The sequence below is a fragment of the Nelumbo lutea genome, chromosome 3, assembly GCF_056320005.1.
Source record: "Nelumbo lutea isolate HS-2025 chromosome 3, American lotus-T2T, whole genome shotgun sequence".
NCBI lineage: Eukaryota > Viridiplantae > Streptophyta > Magnoliopsida > Proteales > Nelumbonaceae > Nelumbo > Nelumbo lutea.
In genome coordinates, this window is record NC_142686.1 from 72,592,836 (window position 1) to 72,613,290 (window position 20,455).

Sequence of the window (20,455 nt, forward strand, 5' to 3'; positions counted from 1 at the left end):
GAAATGCAAAGTTCAATACAAAAAAATTTGGACACATCTCAAATATTATATGTTCATCATATAATAAACAAGGAAGTGTGAAAGATAAAAATTATTTTTATCAATTAATGATAGAAAACTTAGGTGGTGGGTTAGTCATTTAATCGTTAGGGTCAAATGGATTAATTCATTATGATATAATTAAATAATAAAAATTAAAATAGATAAAAATATAAAAGTTATAAAACACTTAGAAAATTTTAGGTACATCTCTAATATTATATATTCATTATATTAAAAAATAAGTTTGATAAATAAATTATTCTTTATTAACAATGAAAATTGAATACAAAATTTAGGATAAAAAGAGCAAAAAGACCTCATTGACTAGGTCGAATGGTTCAATTAGTTAGATCACCATGTTGTTGACCAAGTAAATTACTTTTCTAAGAAAGAAATTTTTGTTAGACACTCCATACACATGGATAATCTTGGGCTTATTCTATTAGAATTCAAGTTTATCTTGAACTCCCCTTTCTCTCTTGTCTTATTTTCTTCTTATAATTTTTTTAATTCAAATCATGATTGTAACAATAAACAGTTGTATCCGTGATAATGTAACAATATCAAGTCATTCTTTACCTCACCATTCAACTCACGGTCAGATTCAAAAATCTTCTCATGTATTCTCTTATCATCATATGGTAACAAAGCACTAACTTGGTAACTATTAGACAGTTTTGTATGCCCTTAGCTTCAATCAAAATGATGTACTTTATGAATTTATTGTAAATGAATAAAAGTGAATATTTGATTCATGTTCCCTTGGTATGTTTCTGTGTAATAACCTTAAACCGGACACAAAATGAGACTCGTGTTAGTTTAGAATGTAGCCAATGGGTCAGTATGGGAAGACCTATCCTGACAAAACTGACACTGTGGTGCCACCAAGTCAGTTAGGGTGGCTTATCTCAGCTACCGGGGTAAGACCCAAGGCACATACAGTGTAGGATTAATTGAATCTTTGAACTGGACCAGATTTCTAGTATTGCCCTAGACTTTGGAGATTGATGGGCAAAACTGAAAAGTTACACCCGACCCCTAGACTCGATTATGACACTACAATAGGTGTCGGATTGGACTGTCTTTGATGTACCAATCAGTGAGATCCTTAGCGGGGGTCAAAACCTAGGTATTTGGGACAGTCTGAGAATTCATTTGAGTGGGTGATCATAATGACAGGATCAGCCCCTTTGTCGGACAAAGGTATTGATCGGAGATGCACTCTCACTGATGGAAACCAAGACTGCCGACAGCCGATTTCAATCGTTGAGATTTGTTTTACAAAATATATTTTATATGAGATATAAAAGTATATATTATAGTTTCGAAATGATTTGCAAAAGGTTTTAATTCCCGAGATCCATACAAGAGAGAGTGCAACATTGTTCCTTGCAGCTGAGGGAGAGGTCCTCTCTTGTCGGGCAATGTATGATCATTATGGGCTGAGAGGTTAAGTGTAAGACCATTGAGGATAATACCTGATGGGCTAATCTTGCATCTGCCCACAGTCCCTGGGTGTTATAAGGTGGTTTGGCGCAAAGACCACTTAGGGTAAGTGTTGGGCCCATAGAGCCCATCTAATGGGTTTCAGGGGGTGCACTGTCCATAACCGTGTATTCGGCCAGGATTTGTAACAAAGGCTGGACTGAACCCATGTGGCTGATGTGTAGATCAATGTTTGGGTCCCATGCCTACACAGAAGCCCAACTGGGCAGCAATTTGGAAGGCTAAATGAATACATAACCTTAAATGGGCCTAAAGCCCATTTTGAATTGTGCTAATTTGATTAGTCACTTAAGGGGCGAATGAAAGGATGAGAGATCTATCCCATGGACACCCAAAGATTGCGGAATAAGGGGCGAATTTCAAAAAATTTTCTCTCCCTTCAACTGGGAATCACATTCCCTATTTAGAAAATTGCATTTTCAAGGATAAATCTTGAACCTGAACCTGAACCAGATCTGAACCAAAAGGAATGGGAGAGAATAATACCTGATACGGAGAAGTAATATCTCCCAACGAAGGTGTTCACGCCCAAGGAAGGATCCAAAGACTGCTCCCACTGAAGATGGCGCAATGCAGGATGGAGCAGAATCAGTAGTGTTCTTCCCCAAGAACTCTGTCCTTTGCAAGAAACAGTAGAATGGAACGTGAGCACAGCTTCCTTTTCAATCCTTTCTCAAAGAACTGATGTCAAGATCCAATCTTGACTTCTCCCACAGCTAGAGATCGAACTGGCAAACAAGGTGGCAAGAGCAGGGAGGCGGCAAAAGAGTATTCGCAGGGTGCAGAATTCTCTCTTCTTGATTTCAGCACTAAAGAGGATCTAATGAGTTTCTTAGTCTCTCTAAAGGCTGCCGCCCCCTCCTTCCTTTTGTTAACTTAAAAATATCAGCTCCTAATCCCATTAGGAGGTGCTTATCCAAATCATATTTGGATCAGCCTTCTCTTCTAGTAATAAGGTTAAACCCTTATCTTATCTGTAGATTAGATTAGCTTTATCCTAATCCCATTAGGAGGTTTTTAAATCTGAATCACATTCAGATCTGGACTCTCTGAGTGGATAGGGTTAAGTCCCTATCCTATCTGCTAATCCATCTCAGAATTCGTCGCTTTAATTAACTAAATAAATAGCCCAGTTCGAAATGGGCTTCAGGCCCATCAAGCTTATGTGCTCACTTAACCTTCCTAACTGCTGCCCAGTTAGGCTTCCTTGTATGGTGTGAGACCAAAGCATTGATCTACACATCAGCCACATGGGTTCGGCCCAGCCTTTGTTACAAGGCCTGGTCGAATACACTGTTAAAAACAGTGCACCCCCTGAAACCCATCGAATGGGCTCTATGGGCCCAACACTTACCCTAAGTGGTCCTTGGGCCAAACCACCTTGTAACACCCAGGGACTGTGGGCAGATGCAAAATTAGCCCATCAGGTATTATCCTCAATGGTCTTACACTTAACCTCTCAGCCCTTAATGATCATACACTGCCCAACAAAAGAGGACCTCTCCCTCGGCTGCAAGGAACAGTGTTGCACTCTCCACTTATATGGATCCCGGGAATTAAAACCTTTTGCAAACATTTTAGAAACCATAATTTATATACTTTTATATCACATATAAAATATACTTTGCAAAACAAATTTCAACGGTTGAAATCGACTGCCGGCAGTCTTGGTTTCCAACAGTGAGAGTGCATCCCCGATCATTACCTTTGTCCGACAAAGGGGCTGATCCTGTCACTATGATCACCCACTCAGATGAATTCTCGGATTGTCCCAACATACCCAGGTTTTGACCCCCACTAAGGATCTCACTGATTGGTACATCAAAAACACCCCGATCCGACACCTAGTGCAGTATCATAATCGAGTCTAGGGGTCGGGTGTAACTTTCCAGTTTTTCCCATCAATCTCCAAAGTTTAGGGCAATACTGGAAATTTGGTCCAGTTCAAAGATTCAATTAATCCCACACTATATGTGCCTAGGGTCTCACCCCGGTAGCTAAGACAAGCCACCCCAACCGACTTGGTGGCACCACAGTGTCAGGTACATGCACAAATCCCATGCTTTCCACGTGTTTCTCAAACACTTTCAGTGATAGTGGCTTTGTCAATGGGTCTGTTACATTTTACGCTGACGCTACCTTCTGAATCAGGATGCCCCCTCTACCAACGAACTCCGGTAGTACGTTGTACTTCCTCTCGATGTGCTTCGACTTCGAGTGGACTTGTGGCTCCTTAGCTTGAGCAATGGCTCCATTGTTGTCACACAACAATGGGATGGGTGATATGTTGGATGGAACTACTCCCAACTCATGAATGAACTTCTTCATCCACACGGCTGCTTTGGCAACCTCACTTCCTACAATGTACTCGGCCTCGGTCGGGGAGTCTGCAGTGGACCCTTGTTTGCTGCATTACCAGCAAACAGCACACGATCCTATCGTGAAAACATATCCAGATGTAGACTTACTATCATCTGGGTCTGATTGGAAATTGGCATCAGTATACCCTTGGATCTGTAGTGAGCTACCGTCGAATACTAGACAAAACTCTTTTGTCCTTCGAAGGTACTTAAGTATGTTTTTCACAGCAGTCCAATGCTCCTGCACTGGGTTGGCCTGAAATCTGCTTACTACACTCACTGCCTGAGCTATGTCAAGATGTGTGCACAGCATGGCATACATGATACTCCCCACGGCAGAGGCATAGGGAATGTCTTTCATGCCATCAATCTCCTCAGAAGTCTTGGGAGACATCTTCTTGGAGAGAGTGACTCCGTGCCTGAAAGGAACATTTCCTTTCTTGGAGTTTTTCATGCTATATCTCTTAACTATTTCGTCAATATAAGCAAATTGGGATAATCCTATCATCTGCTTCGATCTATATCTATAGAGTCGAAGACCTAGTATATAGGAGGCTTCTCCAAGATCTTTCAGGGAGAATTGTTGTGATAACCATACTTTCACCGTAGTTAACATACCTACATCATTCCCAAGGAGTAGAATGTCATCTACATACAGAACCAAGAAGATAACTTTATCTCCACTGTACTTCTTGTAGACACAGGGTTCATCCAGATTCTGCTCGAAGTCAAATGATTTGACGGCAGAGTCAAAACGGATGTTCCAACTTCTAGAAGCTTGCTTAACTCCATAAATGGATCTATTAAGTTTACATACCATGTTTTCCTGACCAGCAGCAATGAAGCCTTGCGGTTGTTGCATATAGATATCTTCAGTAAGATCTCCATTCAAGAATGCAGTTTTGACATCCAGTTACTCTCGACCCCTAGACTCGATTATGACACTACACTAGGTGTCAGATTGGGCTGTCTTTGATGTACCAATCAGTGAGATCCTTAGCGGGGGTCAAAACCTGGGTATTTAGGACAGTCTGAGAATTCATTTGAGTGGGTGATCATGGTGACAGGATCAGCCCCTTTGTCGGACAAAGGTATTGATCGGGGATGCACTCTCACTAATGGAAACCAAGACTGCCGACAGCCGATTTCAATCGTTGAGATTTGTTTTGCAAAATATATTTTATATGAGATATAAAAGTATATATTATAGTTTCGAAATGATTTGTAAAAGGTTTTAATTCCCGAGATCCATACAAGAGAGAGTGCAACACTGTTCCTTGCAGCCGAGGGAGAAGTCCTCTCTTGTCGGGCAGTGTATGATCATTATGGGCTGAGAGGTTAAGTGTAAGACCATTGAGGATAATACCTAATGGGATAATCTTGCATCTTCCCACAATCCCTGGGTATTACAAGGTGGCTTGGCCCAAAGACCACTTAGGGTAAGTGTTGGGCCCATAGAGCCCATCTGATGGATTTCAGGGGGTGCACTGTCCATAACCGTATATTCGGCCAGGCCTTGTAATAAAGGTTGGGCTGAACCCATGTGGCTGATGTGTAGATCAATGTTTGGGTTCCACGCCATACAAAGAAGCCCAACTGGGCAGCAGTTTGGAAGGCTAAATTAATACGTAACCTTAAATGGGCCTAAAGCCCATTTCGAATTGAGCTAATTTGATTAGTCACTTAAGGGGCGAATTCTGAGATAGATCAGTTGATAGGATTGGGCCCACACCCTATCCACTTATAGTGTCCAAGATCTAAATAAGATTTTGAATTGGAAGAACACTGTTGATTCTACTCCACCCTGCACTGCGCCATCTTCAGTGGGAGCAGATTTTGGATCCTTCCTTGGGCATGAACACCTCCATTGAGAGAGATTATTTCTCTGTATCAGGTATTATCTCTTCCTACTCCTTTTGGTTCAGATCTGGTTCAGTTTATGGATCAAGAATGATCCTTGAAAATATGATTTTCTAAATAGGGAATTCGATTCCCAGTTGAAGAGAGAGAAAAATTTTTGAAATTCGCCCCCTTATTCCGCAATCTTTGGGTGTCCATATGATGGATTTCCTATCCCTTCAGTAACCAGATCATTAGCTTCATCATGTTGTCCCCTTCTCTCTCTCAAGACTCGACCTCCAACTCTAATAAGAAGGAGATAATTGCCACTCCTCAAACAACCACTAGGACTAAATATCATGTAAACCTATTATCTCAGTTAAACTTGAAGGAACTCAAGTGTTTGTTATGGTCCGTATGGAGATCTCAGTTTCTGCTAGTTCTAAGAAGTCCCAAACTGATGGGATACATCAATGGCTTCTATCTAAGACCTCCTCAATATATCTCTTCCCCAACAACCTTTTAATAAAGTAGGAGATTTATTAAATTGAAAATCTTGAATACTAACACTCAAGTTTGTGACTATCACTAATAAAGTAGGAGATACAAACTTATGTATCCCCAACAACATCAATGGGATACATCAATGACTATCACTAATACTCATTCAATATCTTGAATACTCAGCATAGGAGATTTAGGCTTAGCTTCCCTTAAGCTGGATTCTATTACCACTAATCGATTCAAGTCTAGCTTAAGTTGTGGGGTGTGAGACGTCACAAGCTCTTTTGGTCCAAACATGAAACTAATATGCCTCAAAATCGAATGCTCAAATAATTACACAGCTAAGGAATGAATTGAGAAGTTTCGAAAGGGGCAACCAATCTATGGCTGCTTATTTCCTCAAAGTTCAAAACCATAGATGATGACAAACTTGCAACAACAGGTTATACTTCTCAAGGCCAGCATTGTTCTTCCAAGTCATCGTTGCACTTGGGCTTGATTATGAGGTGTTTAATTAATACTTCAGTGACTGAGAAATCATCTTTCTTTTGAAGTTTGAGTAGAAGAGAGACGAATAAAATAATGTGGATCGGTGATTAAAGCTCCACCCGATCCTTGACATTTATAAACATAAGTTGTAGAGTTTGTGTGCAATTACATCATCAAATCAAATAGAGTTTGTGTACAATTACATCACTGAACAGATAGAGTTACACGTAGATAAAATAATAAACAAACAGTGGTGTATTTTATCAGGTTAGCTGATCGTTACTTATCTTATCCTTAACCTCAATACACCCCCTCAAGTGAATGGGCATAGAATGCACATACAAATTGCTGACAAGAGAAGTAAACCGAAGTGAAGCCAAGGGAGTGTAATGCACTAGCAAAGCCCACCAAAATAAACTCTAGGTCTTTTAGAAGGGATTGAAGCCATAGCATTTCAGTGACAGTATTGGCGAGGGAGCAAAACTGAGTCTCTATACTAGAGCGCACAATAGTAGGTTGTTTCTTGGCATTCTAGCCTATGAGATGAAATCCAAAAGAAGATGCAATATCCCCCAGAGGAGGTCATTCGGGCAGCCAACCCAATCAGTGTTAGAGAAGGCAGTTAATTGCATGGATGAGGTGGCAGAGAAAAACAAGGCATGGTCCAACGTCTTTTTCAAGTACTGTCGAATCCATTTTACATCCAACCAATGCTCATCGGAGGGAGCATGTAAAAATTGGCATGCTTTATTTACGACAAACCTGATGTTGGGTCTAGTAATGGTGAGGTATTGTAGGGCTCCGACAACGCTACAATACTCAAAGGCATCAGCCAATGGGGAACCTTGGAACCTAGACAATTTAGTAGAGGCCACCATCGGTGTAAAGAGAGGCTTGGCACCTTCAAGTCCAAATCGATGAAAGATATCAAGTATGTAACGGTGCTAACTAAGGTAAAGTCCACTAGCTTCTCGTTGGGCCTCCAGGCCCAAAAAATGCCGGCTGATGTCCTTCAATTTAAAGGCTTGTGAGAAAGAAGATATGAGGGACTGAATCAAGGTGGTAGAAGAGCTAGTAACCACATCATTGACAAACTATAAGATAGACACAATTTGTAGTAGTGGAATAGATGAAGAAAGAGGGATAGAGTAGTGCCTTAACAACTCAACAAACATGGGTGAGGCAATTTGGGTCCTCAAAGCCTCGAGGTTGGCACATGAAGATATTCTAAGTGACAAGTCCATTTAAGAAAGCAATATCAAAATCCAGTTGACAAACATCCCATCCACTTGTGACAATTATGGATAAAATAGTTCTAACAGTCTTGGTTTCACTACGGGGCTGAAGGTGTAGAAGAAGTCGATACCGAGAACATGAGTAAAGCCTTGGAACACTAGATGGACCTTGGAGCAATTCATAGTCCCATCTCATTTCCTGTTTACTTTATAGATCCATTTGGAGCCAATCAGATTCATAGAGGTGTCATACAATACAAGCTCCCATGTACCATTCACCAATAGTGCACCAAATTCAAATTTCATTGCATCACACCAATGTTTGTGATTAGAGGTTTGGATGTACGAAGTGGGATCTACTTCCAAGCTACTATGTCAGAAGTAAAACAATATAGCAATGGATGACAAGTAACCAACGAAGCTATGGAATGAATGGAGCACATAGATTTGGTCACTATAGAATGAGTACCAGCTAGTGGAGCAGGAACAACTGATGTGGTATCTATCTAGTAACTCTTGCACTCATCTGGTATGCTGGTGGGTCGGAGGAGGGGAGGAATCGACTATAACGGGCTATGGACCAGCACTGTAGAAGAGACTTCAGTTGGACTAGGTGAGTGAGGCTATTAAGCGGATTATTGATCCATAGAAGAGTCAAGCATCTCTGGTATCATTGTTGTTGTATCAACCAACATAGAAGGTGAAGGGATGAGAGATCCATCATATGGTCACCCAAATATTGCGGAATAAAGGGGGCGAATTTCAAAATTTTTTTTCTCCCTTCAACTGGGAATCACATTCCCTATTTAGAAAATCATATTTTCAAAGATCAATCTTGAACCATAAACTGAACCAGATCTGAACCAAAAGGAGTGGGAGAGAGGTATACCTGATACAGAGAAATATTATCTCTCAAAGGAGGTGTTCACACCCAAGGAATGATCCAAAGACTGCTCCCACCGAAGATGGCACAGTGCAGGATGGAGCAGAATCAGCAGCGTTCTCCAAAAACCTTATCCTTCACAAGAGTAGCTGGATGGCACGTGAGCACTGCTTCCAATCAATCCTTTCATAAAGGGCTGATATCAAGATCAAATCTTGATCTCTCCTACAAAGTTGGAGATCGAACTGGAGGTCTGGCGGCGGTAGGAAGGAGGTGGCAAGAAAGAGTTTTGCAAAGATTGCAGAAAACTTTCTTCTGTGATTTCAGCTCTGAAGACCAGAGATCTTTTCCTCTCTTGTGTTGTGTCTAAAGGTTGTCGTCCCCTCTTCCTTTCATAGGCTTAAAGGGATCAGCTCCTAATCATATTAGGAGTTGCTGAACCAAAATCATATTTGGATCAGAAGTCCCTTTAAGTGATAAGAGAGAACCCATATCTTATTTGTAGATTGGATTAGCCCTCTCCTAATCCTATTAGGAGGCTTCCAGATCTAAATCTTATTCAGATTTTGGACTCTCTGACTGGATAAGGTCAAGGCCCAATCCTATCAACTGATTCAATCCCAGATCCGCCCCTCATTTAAACTGATCAAATCAGACCAGTTCGAAATGGGCTTTAGGCCCATTAAGGTTGTTTGCTCACTTAGCCTTCCAAATTGCTGCCTAGTTGGGCCTCCTTGTATGGTGTGGGACCCAAACTATAAGACAGTTTTGTATGCCATTAGCTTCAATCAGAATGATGTACTTTATGAGTTTATTATACATGAATAAAAGTGCATATTTGATTCATGTTTCCTTGGTATGTTTCTGTGTAATACCCTTAAACTGGACACTTAAAAAGATTTGTGTTAGTTTAGAATGTAGCCAGTGGGTCGGTCTGGGGAGACCTATCTTGATAAAGCTGACACTGTTGTGCCACCAAGCCGGTTGGGGTGGCCTGTCTCAACTGCCAGGGTGAGACCCTAGGCACATACAATGTAGGATTAATTGAATCTTTGAACTGGACCAGATTTCTAATATTGCTCTGCACCTTGGAGATTGATGAGCAAAACTGAAAAATTACACCCGACCCCTAAACTCGATTATGATACAGCACTAGGTGTCGGATTGGGCTATATTTGATGTAACAATCAGTGAGATCCTTAACGGGGGTCAAAACCTGGGTATGTTGGGACAGTCTGAGAATTCATCTGAGTGGGTAATCATAGTGACAGGATCAGCCCTTTTGTTGGACAAAGGTAATGATCGGAGATGTATTCTCACTGATGGAAACCAAGACTGCCGATAGCCGATTTCAATCGTTGAGATTTGTTTTTCAAAATATATTTTATATGAGATATAAAAGTATATATATATATATTATTGTTTCTAAAAGGTTTTAATTCCCGGGATCCATATAAGTAGAGGGTGCAACACTATTCCTGGCAGCCGAGGGAGAGGTCCTCTCTTGTCGGGCAGTGTATGATCATTATGGGCTGAGAGGTTAAGTGTAAGACCATTAAGGATAATACCTGATGGGCTAATCTTGCATCTGCCCACAGTCCCTGTGTGTTACAATGTGGCTTGGCCCAGGGTCAACTTAGGGTAAGTGTTGGGCCCAGAGAGCCCATTTGATGGGCTTCAGGGGGTGCCCTGTCCATTACAGTGTATTCGGCCAGGCCTTGTAACAAAGGCTAGGACGAACCCATGTGGCTGATGTGTAGATCAATTTTTGGGTCCCACACTATACAAGGAAGCCCAACTAGGCAGCAGTTAGGAAGGTTAAGTGAGCACATAAAATTAATGGGCCTAAAGCCCATTTCAAACTAGACTTATTTAATAAGTTAAATATGGGTGAATTCTGAGATGGATTAGCAGATAGGATAGGGTCTTAACCCTATCCACTCAGAGAGTCTAGATCTAAATATGATTCAAATCAAGAAACCTCCTAATGAGATTAGGAGAAAGCTGATCTTGCAGATAAGATAAGGGTTTATCCTTATCAGCTAAAGAGAGGTTTGATCCAAATATAACAGCTCCTAATTGGATTAGGAGCTGATCCTTTGGGTTTACAAAAGGAGGGGGCGGCAGCCTTTAGAAGAATCACATAATCAGATCCTCTACAGAGCTGAAATTACAGAAGAAAGATTTTTGCAATTCTTGCAAAGATCTTTCTTGCCACCTCCTTCCTACAGCCGCCAGACATCCAATTCGATCTCCAGTTGTGGGAGAAGTCAAGATTCGATCTTGACATCAATTCTTTGAGAAAGAATTGATAAGAAGCTGTGCTCACATGCCATTCTGTTGTTTCTTGTGAATGATAGAATTCTTGGAGAAGAATACTGTTGATTCTGCTCCATCCTGCACTATGCCATCTACAGTAGGAGCAGTCTTTGGATCCTTCCTTGGGCATGAACACCTTCGTTGGGAGATACTTTTTCTCCGTATCAGATTTAATCTTCTCCTACTTCTTTTGGTTTAGATCTGGTTCAGTTTATGGTTCAATATAGATCCTTGAAAATATAATTTTCTAAATAGGGAATGCGATTCCCGGTTGAAGGGAGAGAAATTTTTTTGAAATTCGCCCCTTTATTACGCAAGATTTGGGCGTCCATAGGATGGATCTTTCATCCCTTCACAAACATTGATCTACACATCATCCACATGGGTTTGGCCCAGCCTTTGTTACAAGGCCTGGCGGAATACATTCCTATGGACAGTGCACCCCCTAAAATCCATCAAATTGGCTCTATGGGCTCAACACTTACCCTAAATGGTCCCTAGACCAAGCCACCTTGTAACACCCAGGGACTGTGGGCAAATGCAAAATTAGCCCATCAGGTGTTGCCCTCAGTGGTCTTACATTCAAACTCTCAGCCCATAATGATTAAACACTGCCCGACAAAAGAGGACCTCTCCCTCGGCTACAAGGAACAGTGTTGCACCCTCTACTTATATGGATCTTGGGAATTAAAACCTTTTGCAAACATTTTAGAAACCATAATATATATACTTTTATATCTCATATAAAATATATTTTGCAAAACAAATCTCAACTATTGAAATCGGCTGCCGGTAGTCTTGGTTTCCATCAGTGAAGTGCATCCCCGATCATTACCTTTGTCTGACAAAAGGGCTAATCCTGTCACTATGATTACCCACTCAGATGAATTCTCATACTGCCCCAACATACCCAGGTTTTGACCCCCGTTAAGGATCTCACTGATTAGGCATCAAAGACAGCCCAATCCGACACCCAATGCAGTATCATAATCGAGTCTAGGGGTCAAGTGTGACTTTCCAGTTTTGCCCATTAATCTCCAAGGTCCAGAGCAATACTGGAAATCTGGTCCGGTTCAAAGATTCAATTAATCCTACCCTGTATATGCCTAGGGTCTCACCCTGGCAGCTGAGACAGGCCACCCCAACCAACTTGGTGGCACAACAGTGTCAGCCTTGTCAGGATAGGTCTCCCAAGACCGACCCACCGGCTGTGAACATTCTAAACTAACACGAGTCTTATCAATTGTCCAGTTTAAGGGTATTACACAGAAATATACCAAGGAAACATGTATCAAATATGTATTTTTATTCATTTACAATAAACTCATAATGTACATCATTCTAATTGAAGCTAAGGGCATACAAAGCTGTCTAAAAGCGTGGAAGGCTGAACTGAACTGATAGGATGAAGAAATACACCCTTCAATGATTGAGATGTGCTTGTCAAGGAAGAGAGAAGTCCAAGAAAGAACTTGTCATCGAACACCACATGCCGAGAAACATATTCATATCGGAGAATTCCTGGACTTTCAGCCTTTCAGGTCTCTGTTCAGGCAAACGATCCCAACGCATCTTTGAACTTGTTTACATGCTCTTGTGGGCTTTCCTTCTGCCCATCGTACTGTGGCCACTATTGTAGTGGGACGTAGCTAGAGGGGTATGGTGTCAACTATCCGTAAGAATACGGGGTCGTGCAAGTAATATAGTATGGAGTTCAGAATCGTTCCCATGAGGAACGAATTATTTAGCCACCTATTAATTTCTTCTCAACTTGTTTAAAACAATAATCAATTTGGTTTGTGATTTAGGAATTCAAACCAGCGCTACTGATTAAGGAAATTAAGTGACAAAAACAAGTATTTTGAACATAGTCAATAACAAAGTTGTTAGGGAATAATCCTATCACAATCATCAAGGTTCATCAATAATATCTCACGAGAGTTGTCATATTCCAAGTTGTTTCCCAAAAGCACTAGTCGATCTTTCTCAAGAGTCAATTAGCTAAACCTATGTTCAATTAAATGGAATTACGACCAATGAATTCTCATTCTTTTAATTGAAATCCCCTTTGCATAAACACAAATTGTCAATACACCTATACAAAAATCCTACCAACAATTGATATCTCTACCTAATTGTTGGTTGAATAAGTGTTATTAGTTCCACCGCAATTATCATCTCTCAATGAATAATCTTGACCTTGGTGATCAACCAACGACACATAATCAACACAATATAACAAGAACCTCATCGGTTTTATTAATGAATGAAATTCAATGCATGATCAAATATTAGTCCCTTACAATAGACACCTAGCCCCTCATGATATAATTAAGAACAAGCAAACTACCCAAATTACTTTCGAATCAAACCACTCTTAATGATAAGAAGAGCCACTACATACAAGAATTGATAAAACCGATTCAGCAATCGAATCTTTAAGTTATCCGACTGAGGTGAAGTCAGTCTTGGGTTAGCGAAACCCTAATTTATGAGTAGCCACTCTCGAGCACAGCCCACCCTATCTCTGAATGACAAATCATATATCTCTATCAGGATTTTACTCACCAAAAATGCATTAAGAATAAAGAATTCGCAAGTCATCAATTCAGGTATGATTGATTGCCAATCGAACCATGCAATTTATCTCTAAGATGCATTCAGTCCGTTCCTTGATTAGATAATCTGATTACCCAACTCTTTCTCAAGCAATTCAAATAATCACAGATGCAAGAACAATTCGGCCAAGACTGTTCTATAAATCGAACCCCTAATCAAGAATCCCAAGAACAAAACATACTCAATCAGATCTGCCTAAGTTTAATTACAAATCGGGATTAAAGCTCATCATGGTTCACATGAAAATGAAGAAAGAAAAAGATTCATTAGAGAAACCTCAAGAACCCTAATCGAATCTAGGTTACCAAACTGCAGAACCAAAGAGGAAGACACTTAAGATCTTTACATCAGTCTTCGATCTCCTTGCTGTGATTCTACTTCAATTCGCATTCAGCAGCCTCCTCCTCTCTCTAGCAGTCTTCTTCTTCAATTTTCTTTCAAGGGTTCCAACCCTAATTCTGATGAATTCCTAGATGAAAACTTGCAGGCTAAGGAATGGCTCCAGCATGTTAGTAGTGCGGTTGCAGATAATTAGGGCCCGATTTTGACCTCGATGAAGTTCGTATCTATCAAAATTCAAAACATGAAAGTTGTATAGTTTTTCCTTATCTTTCCAATGCATCTTGAATACTCTAAATCCGAGTCCAGATGAGAGAGTTATGCCCAAAATACAACATGGTACCGAAACTGTCCAGAATTACCCGATTAGCCTTGTTTTTCACTTAATGCCTCATTTCGTGTCCTAAATCAAAATATAATGAGTCCATTTAGACACTAAATAAGTATAAAAGACTAGATATTAAGGGATAAAAATATGATAATTTTCATTCTCATCAAATCCCCCCACACTTAGCTTTTGCTCGTCCTCGGGCAAAGATATTACCCATAAACTGATCATCCCCCAGATTATTTACAACTATCAAATGACTTTTAGGATGAGAATGCGTTAAGTGATTAGAAATAATGCATAAGCACTCCGATGCATCCCCCTGATTAGCCATTCTTACCACATACATAAGAACAAAGGAAGGGAGAACATGAGCTTCTTCAAGCTCCAGCACTTAAGTCCATTCAATATGTATAGCAGCTCCTTAACCGCCATGATTAACCATCATCTCGAGCTTGGTCTCAAATCTATCAATGCACTTAATTGAATTTCCAACTATATTTTTGTCCCTTTGAACCTCAGTCGTCACCAAACTTTTTTTCTTTTTTTCTTTTTTTTTTTTGTGTGAGTGAATTTTATGCTCCATCTCACACGGGTCATAGGCTAGAGGCAGATAACAGTACTCATATTCCAAGTTGCTAGTTTTACTATTCAGCTTGGAATAGCAGAATTGGGACTGGACTCATATCATAAACTGCTAGTTTTACTATTCAGTTCAGGACAGCGGAGTCATTTGGACTTTGTCCCTTCTTCTTCTTCTCTTTATTTTTTTTTTTTTTGCAATTGTTGAAATTCATGCACTAACAATTCAGATGTGCATTAATAGCTCGAATGATCATTAAGACATTAAGATTTCAACCAAGCACATTATACACATGAGTAGAATGAGTGTTGGTCAAGATGTAAGTCTTATTAGGCTTCCTTAACCTCATGTATTGTGATAAAATTGGATAATTCATAAGAGTAAATTGTAGGACTCACTGTGATTTCCTTTACTCATCGTATTCCCCCTTAAAATTCACCTTATAGACAACAATAAATATTATGGGAGTTCCAGTTTATTCGGCCTATCGAGGCATGTAAGTATTGGAGTGATTGAGGTGCAGAACTACAGCCTAACTCCCCCACGCATATCATGAACATTGCCCTCAATGTTCATATAATTTGAAAATGAATTCAGCAAGGAGGGCAGTGGGAGTCCAAGCAATAAAAAGGGGTTTTCAAAACTTCCCTGAGGAGCATGCTGAATTCTGAGTTGGCTCTTCCGTTTGGTCCTTCTAACTGCTGAGAATCAAAAGAAACTAGGAGGATCAATGAATGCTTGTTTTCCATTTGAAGCTCTTGTTCTCCGTCTAAAGCGCTTATTTTCCATCTAAAGCTCGAAAGTCTAATGGGATCAATGAACATCTAAGTACATAGTTGGTGGGGTAGGTGTTAGACAGTTTTGTATGCCCTTAGCTTCAATTAAAATTGATGTACTTTATGAGTTTATTGTAAATGAATAAAAGTGCATATTTGATTCATTTTCCCTTGGTATGTTTCTGTATAATACCCTTAAACTGGACACTTATTGAGACTTGTGTTAGTTTAGAAAGTTCACAGCCAGTGGGTCAGTCTGGGGAGACCTATCCCAACAAGGCTGACACTGCGGTGCCATCAAGTCGGTTGAGGTGGCTTGTCTCAGCTACCGGGGTGAGACCCCAGGCACATACAGTGTGGGATTAATTGAATCATTGAACTGGACCAGATTTCCAGTATTGCCCTGCACCTTGGAGATTGATGGGCAAAACTGGAAAGTTACACCCGACCCCTAGACTCGATTATGATATTGCACTAGGTGTCGGATCGGGGTGTCTTTGATATACCAATCAGACAGATCCTTAGCGGGGGTCAAAACCTGGGTATGTTGGGACAATCCGAGAATTCATCTGAGTGGGTGATCATAGTGACAGGATCAGCCCCTTTGTCAGACAAAGGTAATGATCGGGGATGCGCTCTCACTGTTGGAAACCAAGACTATCAGTAGCCAATTTCAACCGTTGAGATTTGTTTTGCAAAGTATATTTTATATGAGATATAAAAGTATATATTACGGTTTCTAAAATGTTTGCAAAAAGGTTTTAATTCCTGAGATCCATATAAGTGGAGAGTGCAACACTGTTCCTTGCAGCCGAGGGAGAGGTCCTCTCTTGTCGGGCAGTGTATGATCATTAAGGGCTGAGAGGTTAAGTGTAAGACCATTGAGGATAATACCCGATGGGGTAATCTTGCATCTGCCCACAGTCCCTGGGTGTTACAAGGTGGCTTGGCCCAGGGACCACTTAGGGTAAGTGTTGGGCCCATAGAGCCCATTCGATGGGTTTCATGGGGTTAACTGTCATTAAGAGTGTATTCAACCAGGTCTTGTAACAAAGGCTAGGCCGAACCCATGTGGTTGATGTGTAGATCAATGCTTGGGTCCCACACCATACAAAAAAGCCCAACTGGGCAGCAATTAGGAAGGTTAAGTGAGCACATAAGCTTGATGGGCCTAAAGCCCATTTCGAACTGGGCTATTTGTTTAGTTAATTAAAGGGGCGAATTCTGAGATGGATTAGCAGATAGGATAGGGTCTTAATCCTATCCACTCAGAGAGTCCAGATCTGAATGTGATTCAGATCTAGAAACCTCCTAATGGGATTAGGATAAAGCTAATCTTATCTGCAGATAAGATAAGGGTTTATCCTTATCACTAGAAAAGAAGGCTGATCCAAATATGATTTGGATAAGCACCTCCTAATGGGATTAGGAGCTGATCTTTTAAGTTAACAAAAGAAGGAGGGGGCGGCAGCCTTGAGAGAGACCAACAAGAAACACATAAGATCCACTTTAGTGCTGAAATCAAGAAGAGAGAATTCTGCACCCTGCGAATACTCTCTTGCCGCCTCCCTGCTCTTGTCGCCCTATTTGCCAGTTCGATCTCCAGCTATGGGAGAAATCAAGATTGGATCTTGACATCAGTTCTTTGAGAAAGGATTGAAAAGGAAGCTGTGCTCGCGTACCATTCTACTGATTCTTGCAAAGGACAGAGTTCTTGGGGAAGAACACTGCTGATTCTGCTCCATCCTACACTGCGCCATCTTCAGTGGGAGCAGTCTTTGGATCCTTCCTTGGGCGTGAACACCTTCGTTAGGAGATATTACTTCTCCGTATCAGGTATTATTCTCTCCCATTCCTTTTGGTTCAGATCTGGTTCAGTTTAAGGTTCAGGATTTATCCTTGAAAATACGATTTTCTAAATAGGGAATGTCTTTCCCAGTTGAAGGGAGAAGAAATTTTTGAAATTCGCCCCTTATTCCGCAATCTTTGGGCGTCCATGTGATGGATCTCTCATCCTTTCAGTAGGCAGTGCTCCATCCGCTATATATAGTTTGAGGTGCTGACCATTGACCTAAAAATATCCATCCACTGCATAATCAATGACATCTATCATACAACATGAGTCATCATTAGAGGATGCATGTTTCCTAGCATCAGACATTTTAAAAGTCACTTCCTCATCTTGAATCCTAAGGCTGAGTTGTCCTTTTTGGACATCAACCGTGGCCTTTCCGGTAGCTAGGAAGGGTCTCCCTAAGATAAGTGGGACGTCAACGTCCTCTTCCATGTCTAACACTATGAATTCCACGGGAAAAATGACTTTGTCTACTTTAACAAATACATCTTCTATGATTCCCCTAAGATGCTTTATGGACCTAACAGCTAACTGCAAAGCAACTCTAGTGGGTTGGGTTCACCCATCCCTAATTTCTTAAAAACTGAATATGGCATCAAATTTATACTAGCTCCTAAATCACGCAATGTCTTATCAATTTTCAAACTACCTATAGTGCAAGGAATAGTGAAACTCCCTAGATCTTTCAGTTTCTGAGGCAGCTTGTTGAGGAGGATTGCCAAGCATTCTTCATTTAGTACAATTGCAGCCACATCTCCTAATTTACTTTTGTTTGCCAAAATCTCCTTCAAGAAGTTTGCATAGTGTGGCATCTGGGCTAAAACATCTACAGAAGGAATGTTAATATGTAAACTCTTAAAATTTTCAAGAAACTTACCGAATTCCTTTTCCAATTTGTGTTGCTTAAGCCTATTGATAAATGGTACTTGCGGCTGTTGACATTTCTCTTTCTTTGGTTTAGATTCCTCTTCCTCCTTTTTCAGTTTCTAGGGTTGCACCCACCTTGCCTTCTTACTTTTCCTTCTTCTCCACCTCTTGTAGCTCCTTGCCACTCCTCAAGGTAATGGCCTGCACCTGCTCTATTGGATTTGCCTCAGTGTTGCTGGGTAAAATGCCTAGTACTAGCTAGTAGGTGCATTTTATGCTCCGTCCTATCAAGGCTAATACTCGTGTTAGTTTTAAATGTTCACAGCCATTGGATGAGCCTAGCGAGATTCAACCTACCAAGGCTGATACAAGTGTGCCACCAAGTGTTGGGATGGCCTATCTCGGCCGGCAGGGTGAGACCCAAGGCACATGCAGTATGAGATTACTCGAATCCTTAAACCGGACCAAATTTCCAGTATTGCCCTGGACCTTGGAGACAGAAGGGCAAAACTGGAAAGTTACACCTGACCCCTAGACTCGATTATGATATTTCACTAGGTGTCGAATCGGGCTATCTTTGATATGCCAATCAGTGAGATCCTTAGTGGGGGTCAAAACCTGGGCATGTTGGGGAAAGCTAAGAATTCATCTGAGTGGGTGATCATAGTGACAGGATCAGCCTCTTTGTCGGGTAATTATCGGGAATGCACTCTCTCCGATGGAAACCAAACAGCCGGCAGTTGATTTCAATCGTTGGAATTTTGTTTTGCAAAATTAATATATATATATATATATATATATGTACGGATCCAAAATGTTTTCAAATGGTTTTAATTCATAGAATCCATGTGAGTAGAGAGTGCAGCACTGTTCCTTGCAGCCGAGGGAGTGGTCCTCCCTTGTTGGGCAGTGCTTGATCATTATGGGCTGAGAGATTAAGTGTAACGCCATTTAAGATAGTACCTGATGGGCTAATCTTGCACCTACCCATAGTCCCTGGATTTTTATAAGATGGCTTGGCCCAGGGACCACTTAAAGTGTTGGGCCCATAGGTTCCATGTGATGGGCTCAGGGGTTCACTGAGTTTTTCAGTGAATTCGGCAGGGCCTTGTAATAAAGGCTGGGCCGAATCCATGTGGCTGGTGTGTAGATCAATGCTTGGGTCCCATGCCATACTAAGAAGCCCAACTGGGCCAAAAGCCCATTTCGAGCTAAGCTGATATGATCACCCATTTATGGGGTGGATCTAGGATTAAAGTTAGCAAAAGGATTAGGCCTTTAACCTTATCCACTCTGTGAGACCATATTCAAATCAGGAATCTGGTAACCTCCTGATAAGATCAGGAGTAAGTTAACCTAATCTGCAGATAGGATTAAGATCATCCCCTATCCAAATATTGATTTGGATTGGGATAACTCCTCCTTAGAAGGTTTCTTAATCAAGAAAAAAAGAGGAGAAACCCTAAGAAAAACAATCAAAATTCAAACCTAGGGTTAGTGTGCAAGAGAACATCCTCCAAATTGAGATTGGATCTCATACACACTCCAGAGAGAAGAGAAGCGATTTCAGCCATCTTCACTTCAGAAATTCTTCTCCAGTCACCGCCATTCTTTTTGACAAAATTCGATCTTTGAAGAAGAAAGAAATCAATAAATCAGTTCTTGACATCAGTTTTGTAGAAAAGACTGAAAAGATTTGGTGCTCAGAGTTTCCAGAGGGTTCTTGTGAAGGACTCAGTGTGTAGGACGTCCTCCAGCGTGTGTAGGACTCACTCTGCTGGTTCCGTTCCACCTATTGTGGTGTCATCTTTAGCAGGAGCAGATCTAGGTGTCCTCTTTGGGTGTGAACACCAACTTTGGAAGATATTGCTTCTCTGGATCAGGTATAATCCCCCCCCCCTTATCTTTGGT